The 25,120-nt window shown below is 35.1% G+C and overlaps 1 protein-coding gene, 1 long non-coding RNA gene and 1 pseudogene across 5 annotated transcripts in view; 1 reads left to right on the top strand and 2 right to left on the bottom strand.

Annotated features, from left to right (window-relative positions):
- NDUFS4 (NADH:ubiquinone oxidoreductase subunit S4) overlaps positions 1-25,120 on the bottom strand; it is a 113,967-nt gene that overhangs the window by 35,538 nt on the left and 53,309 nt on the right. Inside the window, exon 1 of one of the 4 annotated variants that reach the window (XM_085002265.1) lies at positions 142-243. The exons of the other annotated variants lie outside the window; for them this stretch is intronic. The gene's annotated coding sequence lies outside the window, so the exon portion shown is untranslated. Of the gene's footprint in view, positions 1-141; positions 244-25,120 lie in introns of those variants that run through there. 4 annotated transcript variants of the gene reach the window in all.
- On the top strand, positions 12,257-12,669 carry LOC100515977 (transcription initiation factor IIA subunit 2 pseudogene; annotated as a pseudogene).
- Positions 17,421-23,796, bottom strand: LOC146395544 (uncharacterized). The gene is made up of 2 exons (XR_014831332.1): positions 20,244-23,796; positions 17,421-20,149 (listed from the first exon to the last, which is right to left on the bottom strand). It is a non-coding gene; the product is annotated as an uncharacterized LOC146395544 (long non-coding RNA).

The following is a 25,120-nucleotide window of genomic DNA, read 5'->3' as shown; positions in this document are numbered from 1 at the left end:
ATATTGAAGAAAAAAGTAAAAAATATATCCATATGTTTGGGAGTTTCCATTGTGGCTCAGTGGTAATGAACCCAACTAGTATCCATGAGGATGTACATTCACTTCCTGGCCTCACTCAGTTGGTTAAGGATCCACTGTTACCTTGAGCTGTGGTGTAGATCACAGACACGGCTCAAATCTGGCATTGCTGTGGCTGTGGCAAAGTCCAGCAGCTGCAGCTCCAATTCAACCTCAGCCTGGGCCCTAAAACAAAACAAAACAAAAAATCCATATGCTTAAAACCCTAGTGGCTGCTTTTCTTATGTATATTACTTACCAATAATTATCTATATACATATCCAATTTATATAAGTTATTTTGCATTATTTTCAAGTATCACATCACTTTTTTTCCAATTACCCAGTTTTCGTATTTGTTTTAATAGCCTCAATAATCTATTAAATTGATATGCCACAATTTCTTAGCCAATTCCTTATTATTGAAACATCAAGATTTTACTATTTCTTTTAAAGTACAGATTACTGCAATGAAATTCTCAGCAGTTTAATTCTTTAATGTTAGTCACTGAGGATATCAACTAAGTCAAAGATTATAATAATTTCCATGGTTCCTGACATGTTATAAAATCGCTTCCAAAAAGGTGATAAGGAGTTCCCATCATGGCGCAGTGGTGAACGAATCCGACTAGGAACCATGAGGTTGCGGGTTCGGTCCCTGCCCTTGCTCAGTAGGTTAAGAATCCAGCGTTGCAGTGAGCTGTGGTGTAGGCTGCAGATGCGCGTTGCTGTGGCTCTGGTGTAGGCCAGTGGCTACAGCTCTGATTCGACCCCTAGCCTGGGAACCTCCATATGCCGCAGGAGCGGCCCAAAGAAATAGCAAAAAGACAAAAAAAAAGACAAAAAGGTGATAAAATTTCATATTGCCACGAATAACATAGGCCAATTTCCATTTATGCTTTGAAGGCACAGAGAAACAGGTATATAATTAATTGGATTATTTATTGTGTATTATTGCATACAAAACTACAAAGGAGAAGATGAGTTTGATTTTTGACTTCTAAAAACTTTTTTTTTTGTCTTTTGTTTTTTTAAGGCCACACTCACAGCATATGGAGGTTCTCAGGCCAGAGGTCAAGTCAGAGCTGTAGCCGATGGCTTATGCCACAGCCACAGCAACACCAGATCAAAGCCAGCTCTGCAAACTACACCCCAGCTCACTGCAACACTGTATGTATCCTTAACCCAGTGAGCAAGGTCAGGGATTGAACCCACGTCCTCATGGATATTAGTTGGGTTCATTAACCACTGAGCCATCACCGTGATTCCCAAAACATTTCTTTCTTTTTTTTTGCTTTTTAGCACCAAACTCACGGCATAAGAAGGTTCCCAGGCTAGGGGTCCAATCGAAGCTGTAGCTGCCAGCCTACACCACAGCCACAGCAACACAGGATCTAAGCCACAACCGCAACCTACACCACAGCTCAATGCCAGATCCGTAACCCACTGAGGAAGGCCAGGGATCAAACTTGGGTCCTCATGGATGCTAGTCAGATTTGTTGACCACTGAGTCATGCCAGGAACTCCCCAAAACATTTTTTAAAATTACCAAAATTGACCCAAATTTACTTCATAGGGGCTGCTACCAAAAGAAACAGGCACAAAAATGTAACACTCACCTAAATATCTAATTAACTGATCAAAATATAACTCTGGAACATCACACAAATGTACCAAATCTCTTTGTAATAGTATAAATTACAAATGGAATTTTTTTTTTTTTTTTTTTTTTTTTTTTTTTTGCTTTTTAGGGCTGCATCCGCAGCATATGGAGGTTCCCAGACTAGGGGTCGAATCAGAGCTACAGCTCCTGGCCTGTGTGACGGCCACAGCAAGGCAGGATCCGGGGCACGTGTGCGACTTCACCACAGCCCCTGGCAATGCCAAGATCCTTAACCCACTGAATGAGGCCAGGGATCAAACCCACAACCTCATGGTTCCTAGTCAGATTCGTTTCTGCTGCACCACGACGGGAACTCCAAGATGGTGGATATTTTGATTCTTACTGAACATAGTTCTTTTTTTTAGCACATGATTTGACATAGGGCATAGCCAAATCAAATCTACTGAACAGCTATTTTAACAAAGAATGCTATAATTTTTTAAAAATGATATACAAACACAAGTCAGGAAACACCTGAAAGAATATTTGTTTTTCTACCAGCTCTGAAATAACTGAAAGTTACCTCACTGAAGCATTCTGAAATTAAGCTAGCAATTTTTTTTAAACTTACAAGAAGACAAGTATAACATATTAATAATGATCAACTTTTCAACATCTAAACTGGCCCTTTTTTTGCTTTTTAATCCAATGCTCCAAAATGTTTTGCATTATTAAGTCACTAATTCATGTAGGTACATTAGGTCACGCAATAGCTTTCTTAGAAGCTAAATTAAAGAGGAAAAAAAGGATTTGGCCACAAAGCACTTGGAAATTATATAGCATATTACATTTTAAAAAGATCCAGGAGTTCCCATCCTGGTACAGTGGAAATGAATCCGACTGGGAACCATGAGATTGTGGGTTCGATCCCTGGGTTTGCTCAGTGGGTTAAGGACCTGGCGTTGCCGGGAGCTGAGGTGTAGGACGAAGACACGGCTGCGATCCTGTGTTGCTGTGGCTGTGGTGTAAGCCAGCAGCTATAGCTCCGATTGGACCCCTAGCCTGGGAACCTCCACATGCCTTGGGTGCGGCACTAAAAAGCAAAAAATTAAATAAAAATAAAATGATCCAATCTGTCATTTCTTAAATAATCCTCCTCATACACTGGGAATAAATTAAAAGGCTGACATAAAGACAACATAAATTAAGAATTATGGGAACAAAAGCAGCAAATAAATATGAAATAATTGTTGAATACATATCAGAGCAAAGGAACAGAAGGTAAATAAACATCCTAAAATCAAGGGGTGGTTTAAGCAATAAATGAAATCAGTTAAATATGTAAAGGAAGATGAAAATAACAGATTTAAAGCTGACTGCTTAACGTTTAATAAAGCAATATTCAAGAGGAAATGGTGTCAGTCAAACTAGATCTCAAGGAGACAGGTAAATAAGTGTAAAACAATCCCTCGTTAATTTAGCATAAGAATACAAGTTAAGCTATGCAAGAGAAGTCCCCCTTCTAATTTAGAAACTGATAGTCTTCACCAATATTTTCAGTTAAGTGAACAACAGAAGATCATTAAATAAGTAAATACACACATGCACACATACACTGCCATACTTTAAACACTGTATTAGAACTCAAAAAGCATAATTTACATTCTTTCAATAGTTTTGATACAGAGCCAGTATATCTGAGTGTTGGTCAAGTGATTAGATTACTTCCATAAACTACCAAGAAAATGCAAAATCTACAATTTATAGTTTTGGGTTTTTTTAAATGTTAAGTGAGAATGCAAAGACATTTGTGAAACAGAAGTCCTTATCTGTCTAGATTTCCTTTTAAATCACGTCTATTATAATTATTTCACCTCCATCTAATTCAACAAAAACTGCATTAGAAATTCACCTTTATTATTTTTTCAAAGTATTCAACAGAACTGTCATAGAAAGAACTCATTGTCCCCCATATAGCAGCATTCAGACTATAAAACCCAATTAAATTATGTAATTACAATGGCAAGTAAAACTGGCATAGAAAGGTGTGGAAACAAGCACAGCTGAGTCTTGGTAAACAGATGACTCATTACTGAGAGCTGAAGTCTGGCGGTATACTAAAATGAAAGCTACAGGGTGTTGGTAAAGGGTTTTATAGAAAGAACTGAGACCATAAATAAGTGAGAAAATTATTAAAGACTGGTTTAAAAATTAAAAGATTCAGAAGTTCCCACTGTGGCACAGTGGATTGAGAACCACTGCAGAGGTGTGGGTTCAATCCCTGGCCCAGCACAATAGGTTAAAAGATCTGGCATTGCCACAGCTGTGGCTCGGATTCAATCCCTGGCCCAGGAACTTCCATATGCCATGGATGCAGCCATAAAATAATAATTTCAGAAAAGATTAAAGATTCATTAAGGCCATTATTGTCAAAGACTGTCACAATGTAGTTCACAGACTTTCACTGTGACCCATGATAGAATAACAGGTACCACTACTGCTATAATAGCAAGCTATAAAACTGGAAAAGTTATTTTAAGCAACTTTTCCCAGATAGTAGACAAGTGAGTAACAGGAAACCTCATAATGTCAATGCTGAAAAAAGAAAAATTCATGATGTTCTACAAGTGCCCCAGCTTTATGCTTGGAGGCATATTTCGGACCATCATGGAACCCAAGCAAAACACAGCAGTCTCGATGAGCAGAAAGGTAGGGATTCGAGTTCAGGGCTACTGAGGTGACTAACATTCTGAAGGCAGAATTCTGAAGAGGAGCAATTGGGCAAGAAAAAGAAGTGAAAGGCATACAAACTGGAAAGGAAAAAGTTATCTGTTCACAGATTTATACGATTCTACAATCACAAAATCTATTGTGGCTAATGCTCAAGTTCAGCAAATTGACAGGATTGAAAAAAAAATCAACACACAACAAATACCAGGTAATTTCTATATACTAACAATGAACAATATGAAAGAGAAATTAAAAACAATTCCAATTGAAAAGATATATGCACCCCTATGTTCACTGTGGCATTATTTACAATAGCCAAGATATAAAAACAACCTAAGTATCTACAGATAGATGAATGAATAAAGAAGATGCATATATAAATACAACGGAATATCACTTGGCCATAAAAGAGAATGAAATCTTGCCATCTCTAACAACATGGATGGACCTATAGAGTATTATACTAAATAAGTCAAACAGAGAAGAAAAAATATTGCTTTATTACAAATATTACTTTACTTATATGTAGAATCTGAAAAACAAAACAGAAACAGACTCATAGATACAGGAAATAAACTGTAGTTATCAGAAGGAAGAGTGATTGGAGGTGAGAAAAATAAATGAAAAGGATTAAGAGGTACACAATTCCAGATATAAAATAAATAAGTCATAGGAATGTAACTTATACAATACAGAATATTGTCAAAAATACTGTTTGAGAACTGTAGAGTAACAGAAACTAACTAGATTTATCGTGGTTAAAAAATAAAGGGGGAAAGTGCCAAGACCATTTTAATGGGGAAAGCACTAACAAATGGCACTGGGTCAACTGCACATCCAAATGCCAAGAATAAAACTGGATTCTTTACCTTATACCATATACAAAAGTTAGCTCAGGAGTTCCCGTCATGGCTCAGCATAAACAAATCTGACTAGTATCCATGAGGACCCAGGTTCGATATGTGGCCTCACTCAGTAGATTAAGGACCTGGCACTGCTGAGCTATGGTGTAGGTTGCAGATTTGGCTCAGGTCTGGTGTTGCTGTGGCTGTGGTGTAGGCCAGTAGCTACAGCTCCAATTCGACTCCTAGCCTGGAAACCTCTATGTGCCATGGGTGCAGCCCTAAAAAGACCAAAAAAAGAGGTTAGCTTAAAATGGGCCAAAGACCTAAATTTAAAAGCTTTAAACTGTAAAACTCGTAAGTTTTATGCAGCAAAGCACATATAACTAATAAAGGATTAACAGCCAGAATATATCAAGAACTCCTACAACTCAACAAAAAATAACCCAAATAAAAAATGTGCGAAGTACTCGAATAGGTATTTCTCCAAAGAAGATATGCAAATGGCCAGTGAGCACGTGAGCACATGTTCAATATCACTAGTCATTAAGAAAATGCAAATCAAAACTACAATAAGATACCATTTCACACATTAGGATGGCTATTATCTAAAACATGGAAATTAAGTGTTGGTAAGGATGTGGAGAAATTGGTCCCCTATATGAAATTCTAGTAGGAATATGAAAATGGTACAGTCACTGTGGATAATAGTACGCTAATTCTTTAAAATGTTAAACACAGAATTACTACATAATCCAAACAACTCCACTTCCAGGTATATACCCCAAAAAACTGAAAGCAGTTAGTACTACAAACATTTGTACATCCAGATATATAGCAGCACTAGTCGTAACAGGCAAAGGTAGAAACAACCCAAATGTCCATCAGTGGATGCCATGGATAAATATGGTACAGCCATACAACATAACCTTAAAAAAATGACATTCTGACATATTGTACAACATGGGTGAACCTTGAAAATGTTATGCTAAATGAAATAAGCCAGTCACAAAAGGACAAATATTGTATAGTTCTGTCTATATCATATAATATTTGGCAAATTCCTAGAGACAGAAGTTATAATAGACATTAGCAGAAACTAGGGGAAGGAGGTAGTAGGAAGATAAGTTTAATTGGTTCAGTTTTCTGTCTGGGATCATGAAGATGCTCTGGAAGTGAATAGGGATGTACATTAAGCACATTGTGAATGTGCTTAATGTACCCTAAAAGTGGTTAAAATGGTGGATTTTGTGCTATGTATATTTACAATTTTTTAAAAAAGAAAATGGAATGATACCTTTAAAGTGCTAAAATAAAACCTTCAATCTAGACTTCTACATCCAATAAAAAGGTTGTTAAGGACTAAAAGTCCATAACATTCAGCATCCCTCTGCTCCCTAAATTCAATATATATTGAACACTTAACCCCACATATGATGGTATTTGGAGACAGGGCCTTTGGGAGGTAATGAGGATTAGACGGGTCAAGATGTGAGGTCCTCAAAATGGGATTAGAAACACTAAGGCACTTACTCTTTCTCTCTCTCTCTTCCCTGCCATGTAAGGATGCAGTGAGAAGGCAGCCATCTATAAGCCAGGGAGACAGTCTTAACCAGAAACCACAAAGTAGACAGCCGGTTATGGGATAGCCTCCTTAACCATTAGAAAATAAATTTCTGTGGTTTAATCCACTCAGTCTATGATATTTTGTTATTAGCCTGAACTAAGACAAAGACTTTCAAAAGCAGATACAAAATCAAGGCATTTCCAGATAAACAAAAAATGAGTCTTTGTGTCAACAGATCTGTACTATAAGAAATGTTAAAATAAGGGTTCCTGTCGTGGCTCAGTGGGATACAAACCCAACTAGTATCCATGAGGACTAGGGTTCAATCCCTGGCCTCGCTCAGTGGGTTTCAGATCCAGTGTTGCCACGAGCTGTGGTGTATGTTGCAGATGTGGCTGTGATCCAGTGTTGCTGTGGCTGTGGTGTAGGCCAGCAGCTGTAGCTCTGATTCTACCCCTAGCCTGGGAACTTCTATATGCCACAGTTGCGGCCATAAAAAGACCAAAAAAAAAAAAAGAGGAGCTCCCGTCATGGTGCAGCGAAAATGAATCCAACCAGGCACAATGAGGTTGTGGATTCAATCCCTGGCCTTGCTCAGTGGGTTAAGGATCCTGCGTTGCTATGAGCTGTGATGTAGGTCGAAGATGCTGCTCGGATCTGGCGTTGCTATGGCTGTGGCATAAGCCAGCAGCTGTAATTCCGATTACACCCCTAGTCTGGGAACCTCCATATGCCATCGGTGCAGCCCTAAAAAGCAAAAAAAAAAAAAATTAAGTCCTTTGGGCTGAAGGAAAGAGATACCTATGGAAATCAGTATCTACATGGAGGAATGAAAAATACCAAAAATAGTCATTTTTTAAACGGCCACACCCATGGCATAAGGAAGTTCCTGGACAAGGGACTGATTCTGAGCCACAGCTGAAGCAATACCAGATTCCTTTAACCCAGTGGGTGGGCCAGGGATTGTACCCAGGCCTCCACACTGACCTGAGCCTCTGCATTCCAATTCTTAACTCACTGTGCCACAGCAGGAACTCCAAAAATGGTTAATTTTTGAGTAAATATAAAATATTTTTTCCAGTTTCTTAATTTCTTTAAAAGATAACTGATTGTTTTAAAAATAGTAATAATTTATGAGGTTTATAAAATATGTGCAAGTGAAATCTATGAACATTAACACAAAGAAGTAAAGTGACAGATGAAAGCACTATTTTAACATTCTCACTTCTATATACTAACAATGAAAGATGAGAGAAATCAAGGAAACAATCCCATTTAACATTACATCAAAAAGAATAAAATACCTAGGAAAAAACCTAAGGACTCCTATCTATACTCCAAAAATTTTAAGGCACTGATGAAAGAAATTAAAGATGACACAAACAGATGGAAAGACACACCCTGTTCTTGGACTGGGAGAATCAATACCATTAAAATGACCATACCACTCAAGGCAATCTACAGATTCCATGCAATACTGTTCACAGAAATAGAACAAAAAAATTTTTTAATTTGTATGGAAATACGAAAAGACCCTGAATAGTCAAAACAAACTTGAGAAAGAAAAATAGAGGGAGTTCCCATTGTGGCTCAGGAGTAACAATCCTAAAGGGTATCCTTGAGGATGTGGGTTTGATCCCTGGCCTTACTCAGTGGGTTAATGATCCAGAGATGTTGTTAGTTGTGGTGTAGGTCACAGACGTGGCTCCGATCCTGTGTTGCTGTGGCTGTGGCATAGGCTGGCAGCTGCAGCTCAGACTTGACCCCTAGCCTGGGAACTTCCATATGCCAAAAGTGCAGCCCTAAAAAATGAAAAAGGGGAAGGAAGGAAGAAAAAGATAAAAGACAGACAGAAAGAAAGAAAGATAGAAAGATGGAGCTGAAAGAATCATGCTTCCAGACATCAGACTATACTACAAAGCCACAGTCATCAAAATAGTATGGTACTGGCACAAAAACAGGCACAAAGATCAATGCAAAAGGATTGAAAGCCCAAAAATAAACCCATTCTCCTATAAACAGTCTATGATAAAGGAGGCAAGAATATATAGTGGAGGATATACAATCTCTTCAATTAAGTAGTGCTGGGAAAACTGGACAGCTACATATAAAAGAATAAAATTACAACATTCCTTCACACCATATACAAAAATAAACTCAAAATGGATTAATACCAGCTACTATAAAGCTCCTAGAAGAAAACATAAGCAGAACACTCTTTGACAGAAATTGCAGCAGTATCTTTTCAGATCCATCTCCTAGAGTAATGGAAATAAAAACAAATAAACAAATGAAACCTAATTAAATTTAAAAGCTTTTGCATAGCAAAGGAAACCATAAATAAAATGAAAAGACAACTTATGGAATGGGAGAAAACATTTGCAAATAATGCAACTAACAAAGGATTAATCTCCAAAATATACAAACAGCTCATATGGCTCAATATCAAAAAAAAAAAAAAAAAAAAAAAAAACCCTCAATCAAAAAATGGGCAGAAAATCTAAATACACATTTCTCTAAGAAAACATACAGATGGACACTAGGCATATGAAAAGTGTTCAAAATTGCTTATTAGAGAAATGTAAATCAAAACTACAATAAAGTATCACTTCACACCAGTCAGAATGGAGAGGGTATGAAGAAAAAGGAACCCTCCTACACTGTTAGTGGGAATGTAAACTGGTACAACCACTATGAAGAACAGTATGGAGGGTCTTGAAAAACTAAAAACAGAACTCCATGTGATCCTACATCCCACTCCTGAGCATATAACCAGAGAAAACTACAGTTCAAAAAGATACATGCACCCCAATATTCATAGTAGCACTATGTACAGTGACCAAGATATGGAAGCAACCTACATATCCATTGACATAGGTATGAATAAAAAAAATGTATTAAAAATTATAAACAATGGAATATTACCTAGCCATAAAAAAGAATCAAATGTCATTTTGCAGCAACGTAGATGGACCTAGATATTATCATACTAAGTGAAGCCAGAGAAGGACAAATATCATATGATATCATTTACATCCAGAATCTAATTTTTTAAAAGATATAAATTAACTAATATAAAAAACAGAAATAGGCCCACAGACATAGAAGACAAACTTATGGTTACCAAAGGGGAAGAAGGGAGATAAGAAAGGAGTTTGGGATTAACATATACACAAGAATATATATAAAACAGATAACCAACAAGGACTTACTGTATAGTATAGGGAACTATACACAATATTGTGTAATAACATATATGGGAAAAGAATCTGAAAAAAATAGATATATATGTATGTATAACTGTATGAATCATTTTGCTGTAGGAACTGAAACTAACATCGTATATGAACTACACATCAATTTAAAAAAAAAAAATACCAGCTATAATGGAAAAAAATAAAAATCATTGTATTGGAAAAAAAAAAAAAAAGACTAGAAATGACCTGCATGACCATTGGCAAGGGTAAGGTTAAAATTATGGAGTGTCAGGCAATGCAATGCTAAGGAGCTATTGAAAACAATGTGGTTGGGGAGTTGCCATCATGACTCAGTTGGTAACAAACCCAACTAGTATCCATGAGGATGTGGGTTCGATCCCTGGATGTGCTCAGTGGGTTAAGGAGCCAGTGTTGCCATGAACTGTGATGTAGGTCATGGACATGACTCAGATCCCACCTTGCTGTGGCTGTGGTGTAGGCCAGCAGCTGCAGGTCTGATAGGATCGCTAGCCTAGGAACTTCCATATGCCGTGACTGCTGTCCTAAAAAGAAAACAGAAGAAAGAAAGAAAGGAGAGAGAGAGAGAGAGGGAGGGAGGGAGGGAGGAAACAATGGAGTCATGTAGTATGTACTGACATAGAAAAATCTCTGCCATATTGTTAATGAGTGAAGGGCAGAGTCTAAAGTATCCTCAGCCAGACAGAGAGACACCAACATCATATGCTATCACTTACATGTGGAATCTAAAAAAAAGGACACAATGAACTTCTCTGCAGAACAGATACTAACAGAGTTTGAAAAACTTATGGTTTCCAAAGGAGACATGTTGAGGGGTGGGGAGATGGGCTGGGGATTTGGGATGAAAATACTGTAAAATTGGATTGTGGTGATCGTTGTACAACTATAAATGTAATAAAATTCATTGAGTAATTTAAAAAAACAAATAAAAAATAAAATATCCTCCATGGGTAGAAAAAAAGATAATCATTTAAAGTAATATAAATAATTTACTATAAAGTTTATAAAATATGTGGAAGTGAAATCTATGTCAACATTAACACAAAGGACTTGAATGACAGATGGAAGAATTATTTTAAGATTCTTATGTTACATGTAAAATGATACATTATTAGTTCATGGTAGACTACAAAGTTAGGAATGCATATTGTAATCCTTAAAGCAACCACCAAAAAAAAAAAAAAAAAAAAAAAGATACAGCTAAAACCTCAATAGAGAAGGAAGATAAAATCAGTTTCCAAAAATGTACTCAACCCAAAATGAATACGAAAAAGATAGAGATGAGAAAACAAGAAATCAAATGGAAATTACAAGGCAGAGACTGTCAGACTAGATAAAATAAAAGCAAGAGCCAAATATATGTGCGAGGGACAAACTTTTTTTTTTAATGACCATACCTGCAGTATATGAGAGTTCCCAGGCCAGAGACTGATTGAATCTGAGCCACAGCTGCAACCTATGCCATAGCTGCAGCAACAGTGGATCCTTTAAACTCACAGCCGGCACCAGGCGGGGGATTGGACACATGCCTCTGCAGCAACCCAAGCCACTGCAGTTGGATGCTTAACCCACTGAGCAGCAATGGGAATTCCTCAAACTTTAAATACAAGCTCAACTAATAGGTTAAAAGTAAAAGGGTAGAATAAGAGACACCATGGAAAACTAAGAATAAGAAAATGGGAGAAGTTCCGTTGTCATCGAAGCACTAGGATAAAGAGGAATGTTATGTAAGGATAGAAACATCTATTCATCAAGAACACATAACAATCTTAAATGTTCATGTATCTAATAGTAGAGCTTCAAGATAATCAAAGAAATAAGTGATCCAACTAACAGAAGAAACATTATAATTTGAGATGTTAATACTTCTCTCTCAGTAACTGATAGAAGACATAAACGGAAGTATTAGTAAGGATAAAGAAAACTTGAACACTATTAAATCAACCTAAAATTTAATTGAAATTTATAGATCACCAAACCACAAAACTAAAAAATGCATTCTTTCCAAGTGTAATGAAACATTAACCAAAATAGACCATTTATTCCGAACCATAAAAATAAAAAAATCGATAGAAATTTCAAAATTAAAACCATAAATAAGTCTGTTGTTGACCACAATAAAGTTAAATTTGAAATAAAAAATAATGTACTTCTTCTGAGGTGTCTGCGGCGGTCTGAGAGGTGGTCCAGGGAAGTAGGTACCTCCCACTGGGCCTCTGGCCATGCCGCTTCAGTCCTCCTGGCAGCAGGAAGCAGCTTTTCCACAGGACATCAATGCAAGCCTGAATTTAAAAAGAGAATTTCTCCCTCCTAAGTCATATCAGTTATACAGAACTACTACTGTGGGAAAGAGTCTTCAGGAAAGCCTCGATGAACTTACACAGTCTCAGGAGATTACCCCACAACCTGCCCTATAAGTTCTACTTCCATTTGATAAGGCTATAAATTCAGCCTTGGCACAGAGAGTCAGGAACAGAGTCAACTTTAGAGGCTTTCTAAATATGTACAGATTCTGCAATAATGTGTGGACTTTTATACTGAATGATGTTGAATTCAGAGAGGTGACATTAAAGTGGACAAAGTGAAAATTGTAGCCTGTAATGCTAAAAATACTAGTTCCAATACTACAGAATGAATAGGAGAAAATGGCTTTTTAATACCATTCTCTCTTATTGTCCATCACTTTTTGAAGAGAAGCACAGAAGAGACTCTTTAAAAAAATTTATTCTAACATTGCAGAAATGACAATTGTGCTATACTATCATAGAAACCCAGTAGAAAGAATCTCGTAACTGCACCCTCTTACATGACCTTAATTCTACAGCATGAAGAAACAGAACTTTTTTAAATGACAAATCAAATGTTGTTGCCTTTCTAAGACAATTTGTAATTAATTCATTTTAAAACTCAAAAAAAAAAAATGTAGTTCACCAAATATATGATGAAGATATGTACTGTAGATATATTAGTAGATGATCACCTTGCATTGTAATAAGAATATAGACTAACACATAAGGTATGTAGAATATTGGAGTTCCCGTAGTGGCACAGTGGAAACGAATCCAACTAGGAACCATGAGGTTGCGGGTTCGATCCCTGGCCCCGCTCAGCAAGTTAAGGATCTGGCGTTGCCATGAGCTGTGGTGTAAATCACAGATGCAGCTCAGATCCCACGTTGCTGTGGCTTTGGCATAGGCTGGCAGCTACAGCTTAGACCCCTAGCCTGGGAACCTCCATATGCCGCGGGTGGGGCCCTAGAAAAGACAACAACATCAACAGCAAAAAGATACATAGAATACTTCTCAGATACATTTTCTCTCTTGTTTTTTTTTTTTGGCTATGCCAGTGGCATGTGAAAGTACCTGGACCAGGGATCGAACCTATGCCATAGTAGAGACAACACCAGATACTTAAACTTAACCCCCTCAGATACATTCTTTATGTAAAAAATCCTGTTACAGAAACACATTATAAAAAACAGTAATAGCAGTACAAGTACTAATTGCTATGCAGTGACCTAATATTTTACATATATTTATGAAATAAACATATCAACCTGCATACCCACAAATTGACAGTACAATCATAGCTAAGTTCATAATGTTGATCTTCAGGAGGTACTAAGCTTTAAAGTATTTTCTAATTCAATGCTATATCTTATAAGTACTATGCATTTATTGGTTTATTGTTTTCTAATTCTTACTACAGTATTTATCTAATGGAAATAACTTATTATACTCCAGGTGTCAGAATTTGAAAGGCATCAACAGAACTAGAAAATAAATACTAGGAAAAAATACAGGCCATGAAGAGCAATATCTTTAAAATTATATACAATTCATTAGTAAAAACCTCTCAAAAAGGTTATTAATTATTTTTAGGTATCAAAAATATTTAAAATATTAATACTAAATAAGAAACTTGATTTAGTAATCCCACTTCAAAGAATAAATGCTGAAAGAAAGATGTTATCAAAATAAGACCTTAGGGAGTCCCCTTTGTGGCTTAGTGGAAACGAACCCAACTAGCATCCATGAGGATGTGGGTTCAATCCCTGGCCTCACTCAGTGGGTTAAGGATCCAGTGTTGCCACGAGCTGTGGCATAGGTTGCAGATGAAGCTCAGATTGCTGTGACTGTGGTGTAGACCAGCAGCTGCAGCTCTGATTCAACCCCTAGCCTGGGAACTTCCATATGCTGTGGGTGCAGCCCTTTAAAAAAAAAGCCAAAAAAAAGGAGAGAAAGAAATAGAGATGTTCATTCCAGCATTGTGTATGATTATGAAACATTGTAAACAATTTGCAGTATATCAAGAGATGTTATAGTACAGTACAGCCATAAAATGGGAGATTATATATCCATTTACAATCATTCTTTGAATAATTTTAAAGAAAATCATTCACAACATAATGCAAATAAAGTAAGAAAAACAGGACATCAAACTATAAAGCATAATTTGTGTTGTATGTAAGTATGTTTCTATGTTTAAATATTCATATTAAAGAAAAGGAAATTCACCAAGACCATGACATTCAAGGGTTTTTTGGTATTTTTGGGTTTTTTTTTTTTTTGCTTTTTAGGGCTGCATCTACAGCATACGGAAGTTCCTAGGCTAGGGGTCGAACTGGAGCTACATCTGCTGGCCTACACCACAGCCAGAGCAATGTGAAATCTGAGCCACATCTGTGACCTATAACACAGCTCATGGCAACACCGGATTCCCCAGCCCACTGAACAAGGCCAGGGATCGAACCTGCATCCTCATGGATACTAGTCAGATTCGTTTCCGCTGTGCCACTATAGGAACTCCTTAAAGGTGGTTTTAATTATATGTTAATATTTCCAAATTAATGTTTCTATAATGGACATGTTTTACTATTAAAATCAGTAAAAAAAAAAAAACAAAAAACTTTTAATTACATAAAGTTTAATGACTAAATATAATGTTTAATAATTTGAATAAGGTCTTCAAAAACCTCTTTGGAGTAATACAGTTTGAAATTCCCACCATTAAAAATAGGTTATAGGGAGCTCCTGTTGTGGCTCAGCGGGTTATGAACCCAACTACTATACATAAGGATGCAGGTTCGATCCCTGGCCTTGCTTAGTGGGTTTAGGATCTGGCGTTGCCATGAGCTGTGGTGTAGGTTGCAGACCCAGTTGCTGTAGCTGTGGCCTAGGCCGGGAGCTGCAGCTCCAATTCAATACCTAGCCTGGGAATTTCCATATGCCATAGGCATGCAGCCCTAAAAAGAAAAAAAAAAAAGGGTTAAAAATGACTAAAGAAATTTCTCATTGTTATGATAATTATATAGCAATACAGCCACACAACTAATTGGCGAAAACTATGTAACAGATAGTAATGTCACAGAGGATTTAGTAAAATGCCTTACACAGGCTATTAGAAAAGCTTAAGTTACATGGCAAAATTATTAAATACGAACTCTACACATACTGACACAAACAAATGAACACACTTCATAAATATAAGACCACTGTAACTGAGACTAATATCTTGCTCCTAGAGCTCAGTATCTGAATAGCAAATTAACTTAGAACAGCAGTCTTCTCAATTCAGATTCCATTAAGGATAACAGTTATAATTCCAGTTTGCTTTTCTTTTCAGACTAACTATACCAAAATGGGGGGGGGGGCTTTTATTGAATGATGAAATAAACAAGATACTGTGTTCTTCTGTTGTTTAATGCAGGTATTCTCAATTACCTTTCAAAATAACTCTAAAAAGTATTTTCATTTTATAAGATGAGGACACTCACAGAGGACATGCTCAAGGTCACATAGCTAATGCTACTTCTATAAATAAGCCCATGGTCTTTCCAATATCCCAAATTTGTCATGGTTGAAATTTTCAAGTAGTATAATGTACAAGTCATGGTATATCTTCTTTCAGTTAGTAAATGTCTTCAAACATCCTGCATATTCCCAAAGGTAGAAATAAGACAATGAGAGAAAAAAAGTAATTAGAGGGTAGTAACTCTTCTCTAGATCTGATGTAGCTTTCTCATCATTCTGGAAGAAGGAGATGAAGAAAGAAGCAAAGAAAGAAGAAAAAAGGCAAAAGAAATGCAAGTGTGGAATAAAGAAGAGAGAGTAAGAACAAGGGTATTAGAAGAGACACAGAAGAGTGGAAAAAAGAAAATGATGATAGCTAAAGAAATGGCCAGAGAGTCAAAACAAGAGAGAGACAGAGGTGGAAGGTGCAGAGGAGAAAGAGCCAGCCACTGAAAGGAGGGACTGAAGGCATAGGAGGAAACACAAGCAGCCAGCTACACATATCAGCAAAAGAGGAACAGAGAGTCACAAAGACAAAGTTAAAAAAGCCATACAAACAGTGGGAAAGAGACATATTCTAAGAAGCAGCAAGAAATAGGGAGAAAGGAGAGGCAGAGAGAGAAGCAGAGTCAAAGTTAGGGTGAAGACAGACAACCATCAGCCCCAGCACATGAAGCCAAGCCGAAGAAAGGTGCAATTTATTTGGAGCTTTGTCAGCACCTATCTGGTGGACAGCAGCTCAGCCAGTTTCTTATCTTCCTTTATCCTGATGACAAATCCTCATTATTTTTCCCTTTATTGTGTGGCTGAAGAGGGGCAGTATAGGAGAGCCACGAAGAGCAGAAAATTAGAGGAAGATGAATTTACTATTCCAGGTCCCAATACAATATGACCTTTATGAAAAAGCAATCTAAAATTCAGAAGATTTTTTTTTTTTGTCTTTTCTAGGGCCACACCTGTGGCACATGGAGATTCCCAGGCTAGGGGTCTAATCGGAGCTGTAGCCACCAGCCTATGCCACAGCCCCAGCAACGCGAGATCCAAGCTGCCCTCTGCGACCTACACCACAGCTCACAGCAATGCCGGATCCTTAACCCACTGAGTGAGGCCAGGGATCCAACTCACAACCTCATGGTTCCTGGTCGGATTTGTTAACCACTGAGCCACGACAGGAACTCCAGAAGATTCTTTAATAATCAGTAAGTTGTTATACTATATGTAACAATCTAAAATGCAAAAACAAAAAACTGGGATCCTTTTTAAAAAATAGTTGTTAAAAATTCAATCACTTGTAGAAAACTTTTATAAAAACTATAAGCTTTTCATGAATATCAAAAAAAGGCATATGAGTAAACAAAAATGGCAACAAACAACTTCCTTTGAGCTTTTTTGAAGTAACTTTTAACCGTAACAGCTAAGTAATTCTCGAGCTTTTCTGATCCATAAATCAGATTAAGTCACTTTCCTACTTTAAACCCTCTAATGATTTCCCATTAAAATTAAGATAATAAATTCAAACTTGTTACCAAGGACCTAAAAGCTTACCTGATTCAGCTCCTGCCTACGTCTCTAACCCCACTTTATACCACTCTCCTTTCTTATTATGCCACAGCTATCCTTCTCTTCTTTGACTACTACTGCAATCTAGTTTACCCTTTGGGTGTTAGCTTTTTCCTCTACCCTGTATGCTCTTACCTGGGATTCTCACATAGCTGGCTTCTTCTCATTGTTTAGATCTTAATTCATATTTCATATCTTCTCAAAGTGTCTTTCCTTGATTGCCCCATAAATAATTCCTATTCTACCCAAGCCCTAGCTATTCTGTTTCCCATCACCCTGCTTGATTTTTTTCTGTAACAGTCATTCATCTATGAAAGTATCTTAATGATTTAGAAATAAAGTTGCCATATGCCTACACATGAAAATATAAGTTCTAAAGACAAAGATGCTCTTCCTTATTTACTGCTATATCCCCAGGGCCTAGAATATGGTAAATAGCAGGTGCTTAAATAACTGAATGAACAAATGAAAAAGTACAGTAATATTTTATATTACAAATAAGGGATGAGTAAAAAAGTCACTTGCAGGATCTTCACAAACAGCTGCAGATTGTTGTAGCTGCAAACTTCTTGCTCCAGAGGAGTTTCAGTCTCCAAACACCCTAAGCACAGCCTTATCAGCTGTGTTTGAATGTTTAATACATTATAAAGCTTACTAAACCAGGACCTTTAATTTTTTGTATGTCAAATTTCTAACTACTGAATTAGGCTTACTAATTTTTCACTAATATTTTTAACTGAAAGATTTTAATTATAACAATACATACTCAGTAGTCATTGTAATAGATGTCAATTAGTGCACTAATCACATCCTCAGTTCATGAATTTAAATTAGCATGCTCAGCCCAACATTTTGGTGTATTTGTGTCCTATTTAGAAAAAGCCAAGATCATTTTTTATAACTATTTTATTGAAGGCATCAACATTTTCTAAAAAAAGAGCCATATTAACTAACAGGCAATAAACTTAAAGCTGAAACAAGTATTAAACATGAAACAGGAAACAAAAAGCCTATTCACACATTTCTTGAGAAGTTTGCCTTATAAAGAGAGTTTTGTGGATGCTTAGCATGCTACATACAGTAAAGCTTCCATATCACCACCCGATGTTTTAAGCGTCCTCATCTTGAAAAACGCCGAATGATATATGTAAGCTTATAAGGAGCATCTTGAAGAGTAAAATCAGAGCACAGACTAAGTCATATAAGGTTATAAAACTTGAGCACAGTAACAGATCTGAAGTTCACTAGTCTCAAATTCTGAGGTCTGCATTTTCCTGTCCTTTGCTCCAGTTCTATTCCCAGATATAAAGAGAAAAAAATAATTGTCACCAAAATATGTTACTCCTATTTTCTTCATTTCCTCTCACCCCTGCCTTCAATAAGAATTTACTCCTATAAGATAATGGACATGAGGCTTTCAACAAGTTTAATGTGAGTACTAGAAATTAATTCTTGAAATTATCTGAAAAGCTAGCTAATTTAAAAAGCTGTAACTCTAAAACAAAATATCCTTTCCACTACCAAAGAAATAAACAACAAAATATCACCTACATTCAAATATAGTATAAGAGCATCATGTAGCTATATACTAATCTTAATGATTAGTTTATAATATTATATTCAGTTAAATAAAATTAGACAACTAATTTCCAAGGAGATAATACAGAGCTTATTTTGAATTCATTTAAAAAGAAAAAAAAAAAAAACAATGTATTTTTCACATATAAATTGTATAACCTCTAAAATATGACCAAAAAATCTTAATATAAAATCCAAATAAAATATTATCAATTCTACTTTATATAAGAGCCAAAGCTTCTACATAGTAACATGCAAGAATTTTAAATTCTTGAAAGCAAGTGTCAAGTACTATACACAATTTCCATACACAGCAGGTAGTAAGGCAAGAAAAGAACTGACACAGTTAAAAGAGACATACAATGGAGAACTGTTATACAGCACTAGCATACTACAGATCTATGCATTAAAGATGTTGTGGCTATTAACAGTTTAAACCTTTACTGTATTTTGCTAATTGGTACATACAACTTTAAAGCTTTTGAAAGATAAAACATTTCAGTCAGTTCAATTCTCCTGCATTGTTCAAATCTTCCAAGTAGGAACAAAGAGGAAAATAAATCTGCTTTAATTGCTGAAGAATCACAAATAATAGAGATGGCTGAATACTGTAGAGGAAAGATCTTTTATTCCTTAACAATTTTAATACAGAAAGATCATTCTCTATTTTAAGATTCCTACTGCATATTAAAACTATTACAACATTCGTTTCCTCAGTGTTTAGTTAAGAACAAGTTTTAAATAGCTTGATAGTATGTGAAAATAACTTATTTTAATTGGAAGTATATTTTAGAATATAAAGTTCTATATTTAATCAATATAATTTTATTTAAAATAACTGTATATAATAATTGATCAGTGTTAAATATGAGTTAACTGATGTTTTAAAACTAAAGATATGTCATTAATAAGTGCAGAAATATTTATATTTTAAATGATCAATTAATTCTATTTAATATAATTCAGAAATTTAAAAGCATGTTTTACTCATTAACATAAAACAAGCTATTTTAATATTTGTTCTTATGTTTAGGTATATATGTCATGTAATAGAAATATTACGTGCAATTTTATAATCTTCTAAATATATAAGCAATCACTCACATGATTAATGCCATTATTACATAATACATTTACTAGTAACCTGTCTCAAAAGTGTAGAAACAGTATTTACCTCTAACTATACTAAGTCTTAACATTTTCATTACTTGAATTTTATAATACATTTACTAGTAACCTGTCTCAAAAGTGTAGAAACAATATTTACCTCTAGCTATACTAAGTCTTAACATTTTCATTACTTGAATTTTTTTTATTTTTCAAAATCAATCAGTCCCCCTACCCATACACAAACCAGTACTTGGAAAAAAAGGCCAATTAAAGAATGCCCAGTTCACTATAAAATTTACACTTCCAAAATCACTAATCATTACTTCTTCCTTAAAATTTTAAGCAATAGTTTTGCTACAATCTTAAAGGCTATTCACCAAACTTTCTCAGTATTTGTGGGGTAGTGCAAAACTAACATACGGCAGTACATTATAAAAAACTATTGCTTGTTTTTAAAACCTAAAACTATACTATAAACAAATATTTATATTTAGTCAACACTTCTCTTTTTAATAGTCTCATCTAAATATAAGAATATAAATAAGGATCTGTAGAGTAAAAAACATGGAGAAACATTATTCCATATTTAAAGTCTTAAAGAAAAAAACTCTCATGCTAAACTGCCACCATAGAAGGTTCTCAAAGGCTGCTATTCTTTGATGTAAAATGAAATACTACTTAGTGAATAAAACATAAAAAACTCCTGTCTACCCTTCAAAGAGACATATCCTTTGACCCAGTGCTCCAGACTAAAGCCTTGAAATTTTTGCACAAGAATGCTGCATGAGGAAAGTCCAGACAAAACAGACACTTGAGATGCTAGAAGGCTGTATAACCCCAATTGCAGACACTACTCCTTGCAATAATCTAGCAGAGATAGCCCTGCCATACACCAAAAGAAAGTAATCTCACCAAAAGAAAACTGACCCCTTAAAAAAAAAAAAAAAAAAAAAAAAAGCAAGCAGTCAAAGCAAATTAAGCCTTTAACTTAGGTTTATCTTTTAGTGCAGGCCACCTCTTAATGGCTGATTTTTAATTCAAGTCTGCAGACCTACAAAAAGTTTTCCTCTATAAATGTTTAGTATTTTAGTAGGCAAAAATAATATAAAAAGCATGCTTGTGCTGCAAATATAATTTTGAAAAACTAGAAAAAATCATTTTTATAAATTTTGAGCAAGTTCAAGCAATGAAAAAAATTAAAACCTATTTTAATGACAAAAAAATTTCTATTAAATAACTTGCCTTCAAACAATCTAAAACAACATTATCACCCTGTTGGCTGAATGTGTTAATAACATGTGGTTCATCAAATCGCAATTGTTTATTGCAAGTATCATCAAGTAACAAAGCTTTAACTGCTATGTTATTGCTATTTTGAAGAAACTGTCAAACAGTAAAACCAAACAAAGTGGCAACATTCAAAACACGGACTCCATTAATTTTACATGCACACCTAATTTTTAAATAAAGCCGTTAATACAGACTACTTTAAAAAGTTCAAAATATTAGGATTTTATATTAGTAGTGTGTATTATAATGTAGCTTTTCAAAAATAGCTTAGGAATCATAGCCATCCTTCCCCACCCCACAGATATGAGATACAGATTGATAAAGTTTCCTTTCTCATATGCATTTATGTTGAGGATGCATGTATAACTAACAATAACACCTTTATAAAATTTATAACAGGTGATGCCTAATAGTTTTTAAACAAAATAAGTACCTAAATGAAAACAAACCATTGAAAGTATCAATATAAACACTGAAGCATAGTGCCTGGCACACTTACATGCTCAATATTTACTGAATAAATAAGTGAAGAATGAAGGAAAGATGCCATATAACATAATTTTATGGAAGTAATATATTAATGTCAAATCATTAAGGCTTATTTCACATTATTTTTGTTAATAAATGAAATAATTCTTATATTTTATCTGGATATTTTTCTATTTTTGTATTAAAATATTAACTATAGCAGTTGATAGTTAATATAAGGTAATTGTGAAAAATGGGATTATAAAAATGCTAAATAAAGATGATTACAAAGTAAATCAAAAATATACCTGTGTAGGTCTTATTTATGCTTTGGTTATTTTGTGGGGGAGCATCTACTCAAAACTTTAAAGAGGAATGAAATTTTAACTTCTCTCTTTTGTATAGAACATGTGAATATAAAAAGACTATGTGTTCATTGGACTTGGGTATTCATCAAATGTACTGAAAGGAGATTGGGGTGGGGTGGCATAAAGAAAAAAAAAAGTTACTCTCTTAATAAAGCACAAAGGCAAAGACATTCTTCACTCAACCTCCATGGTACGGCAACGCCTGCAACAAAAAAACAAGAGCCTAGCAAACAACCATTTGTAAGCTTTTATTATCCGTAGGAAGTATCACATATTTGGAAATAATAATGGTGCGACCCACAAGTTTTTTTTTAAAAAACATTGTGCTTCTACAGAATTCAAAGATTATTTTAAGATGCTGTCATATACTCTTGATAGTTAACATTTTATTAGTTGCAAGAGTAAATAAAAAGGATAGTTAGTTTATATACAACAAACAAAAGAGAATAAGAATGAGTGATTAAAAATTTACCATATGCTCTGATAAAAAAAAATTCATTATTAGCAGTAATCCAGGAAACACTACAAATTTATTCTTTGAAGATTTGTTCTCTAATAATGTCAACATTTTATATAATTCTAAAATGAGAGAATTCTTTACACTAGAAAATGCCAATTGGATTTCCCCCTTTCTACATTCTATACCTAAAAATATATATATATACACATAAGTTTTCAATATATAACTGATGCCCAGAGTAAAACTTTTTTCTTTGTATGGTACTGACATCCATGAAACACTACAAAAATTCCTTTAATTTTTTATGTTCTATATATTAAATTCTGCCTGTCAGATGTAATAGAAAAAAAAAAAAGGAAATTAAGCTTCACTTGGTGATATCACTTTGAGTTATTCTAATAACAGTTAAGAAATAATAAGCAGTACATAAGATGGAAGAAGTGAAATATAACTTGAGAACTGCCAACAAAAAAGGATCTGAGGTTCTAGTTCTCCACAAAACCCACATAAGGAAGAAGTATGAGAACCTAAAATTTAAGATACCTTAACTAGACAGGAAGACTAAAAGGAACAGAGGTAATCCCCACCATACCCTGCACCACAAATCTGGGAGTATCATGAGAAATTCTGGCAACAACATTCTAAATGGAATTCCAACTGGAAGGTAATCAGGATGATAAATTAACTGAAACTCATATGAAAAGAATCAAAGCCCTGGAAATGTTTAAGTCAGAAAAGGGTAGATTTAGGAGAATGATTCTCAAACATTTTGATGTCAGGACTTCTTTACATTCTTAAATATTACTGGAACCCCAATGAGATTTTGTTTATATGAGATAACACAAATAGATATTTATCATATAAGAAATTAAAATGAAGAAAAACTTATATATAAACTTAGTTTAAAATAATAAACTGATTATATACGAAACATAAATAACATTATAAAAATGTATTTTCAAAAACTAAAAAAGTGAGAAGAGTAGCACTTTTGAAAATCTCTAATGTCCAGCTTAATGGAAGATAGCTGAATTCTAACATCTGTTCTTACATTCAAACTACTGGCTGTTGTCTTGGTTGCATTATTTGAAGATAGTGCATCCTCACAAAGATATGTAATTAGAAAAGGGAGCATTATTTTAATAGGCTTAATATTTTCATTCTCACATTAAATCCATTGTTTGCTCTTGCACTTTAATTGAAAGTTTTACTCATGCATGATTTCATAACATTGTATGTTAGTTATATGGAAAATACTGGTTCACAGAAGTGTGACGATCTTTCAAATGTTAACATATTTCATTACACAATATTTTAAAAGTCAGTATCTTAAAAGTCACATTCATTAATATCACTACCATTCCCACTAGAAAAGTCTTTAGGCACCAGGAAGTTGTCAAGTTCAATCAGATCAGTGGCAGAATCAAGGTCTACAAAAATTCTCATTTTCACTTGAAAGCTTCAAGTTTATCCTAGGCAACACTTCCTGGAAGTGACAGGTTTACTTTTGAAAAAAATGTTCCATGAAAAAAAGGACTACGTTCAGTTCGCAACAGCAATTCAGCCATACAAGTGCTTTTCCTTGACACAACTGTACTTTGGTATGCAGAAGAGATTTATGCATACTTCTGTTTCACTACATGGAATATAAAAAAATGTGTGAGCAGAACTGAGATTTTTAAAAATTAATATTTTTTACTGCTTAATCAAGGATGTTAAGTGAAAGTGGCTTAAAAAAAAAAAACCCTCAAATGCCAGGAAGTGAAGAATACAACTGCAGCACAGTTAGTACCACTGCCTTGATTTACACTAAGGTACTAACAGTTTTGCCACAGCTGCTTTTCTTTTTTTTTTTTTTTTTTTTGTCTTTTTGCCTTTTCTTGGGCCGCTCCCGCGGCATATGGAGGTTCCCAGGCTAGGGGTCTAATTGGAGCTGTAGCTTCCAGCCTATGCCAGAGCCACAGCAACTCGGGATCCGAGCTGCGTCTGCAACTTGCACCACAGCTCACGGCAACGCCGGATCATTAACCCACTGAGCAAGGCCAGGGATCGAACCCACAACCTCATGGTTCCTAGTCGGATTCGTTAACCACTGCGCCACGATGGGAACTCCCACAACTGCTTTTCTAACATCAGTGCCAATGTCAACACAGTGAAAAGGGCAAATAAAGTCTTTGTATAATTATGAAAATAGTTTGACTTTGTGGACCTCCTACAAGGGTCTTGCTCCCTCACCCCAATACCACTACTCTTTGAGAATCACTGATTTAGGACCAAAGGGCTGTTTTCAAATATACAAAAGGCTATCACATAGAAAATGGCATGCCCTAAATATTACTAGGGCAAATCTTGAGCCAATGTATGTTATTTATAAAGAAGTAGATTAGTACCAAATTAAAAAACTTCTCCCTTTTAAAAAACTGAGTAATCATTTACCAATAAAATCCATTCTTTATAGTC

The sequence above is a fragment of the Sus scrofa genome, chromosome 16, assembly GCF_054392235.1.
Source record: "Sus scrofa isolate SSC_HxYL_T2T_F1_AM1 chromosome 16, Sscrofa_HxYL_maternal_Yorkshire_Landrace_v2.0, whole genome shotgun sequence".
Taxonomy (NCBI): Eukaryota; Metazoa; Chordata; class Mammalia; order Artiodactyla; family Suidae; genus Sus; species Sus scrofa.
The sequence above is the reverse complement of the archived record's forward strand: the minus strand, read 5'-3'. Positions and strand labels throughout refer to the sequence as shown.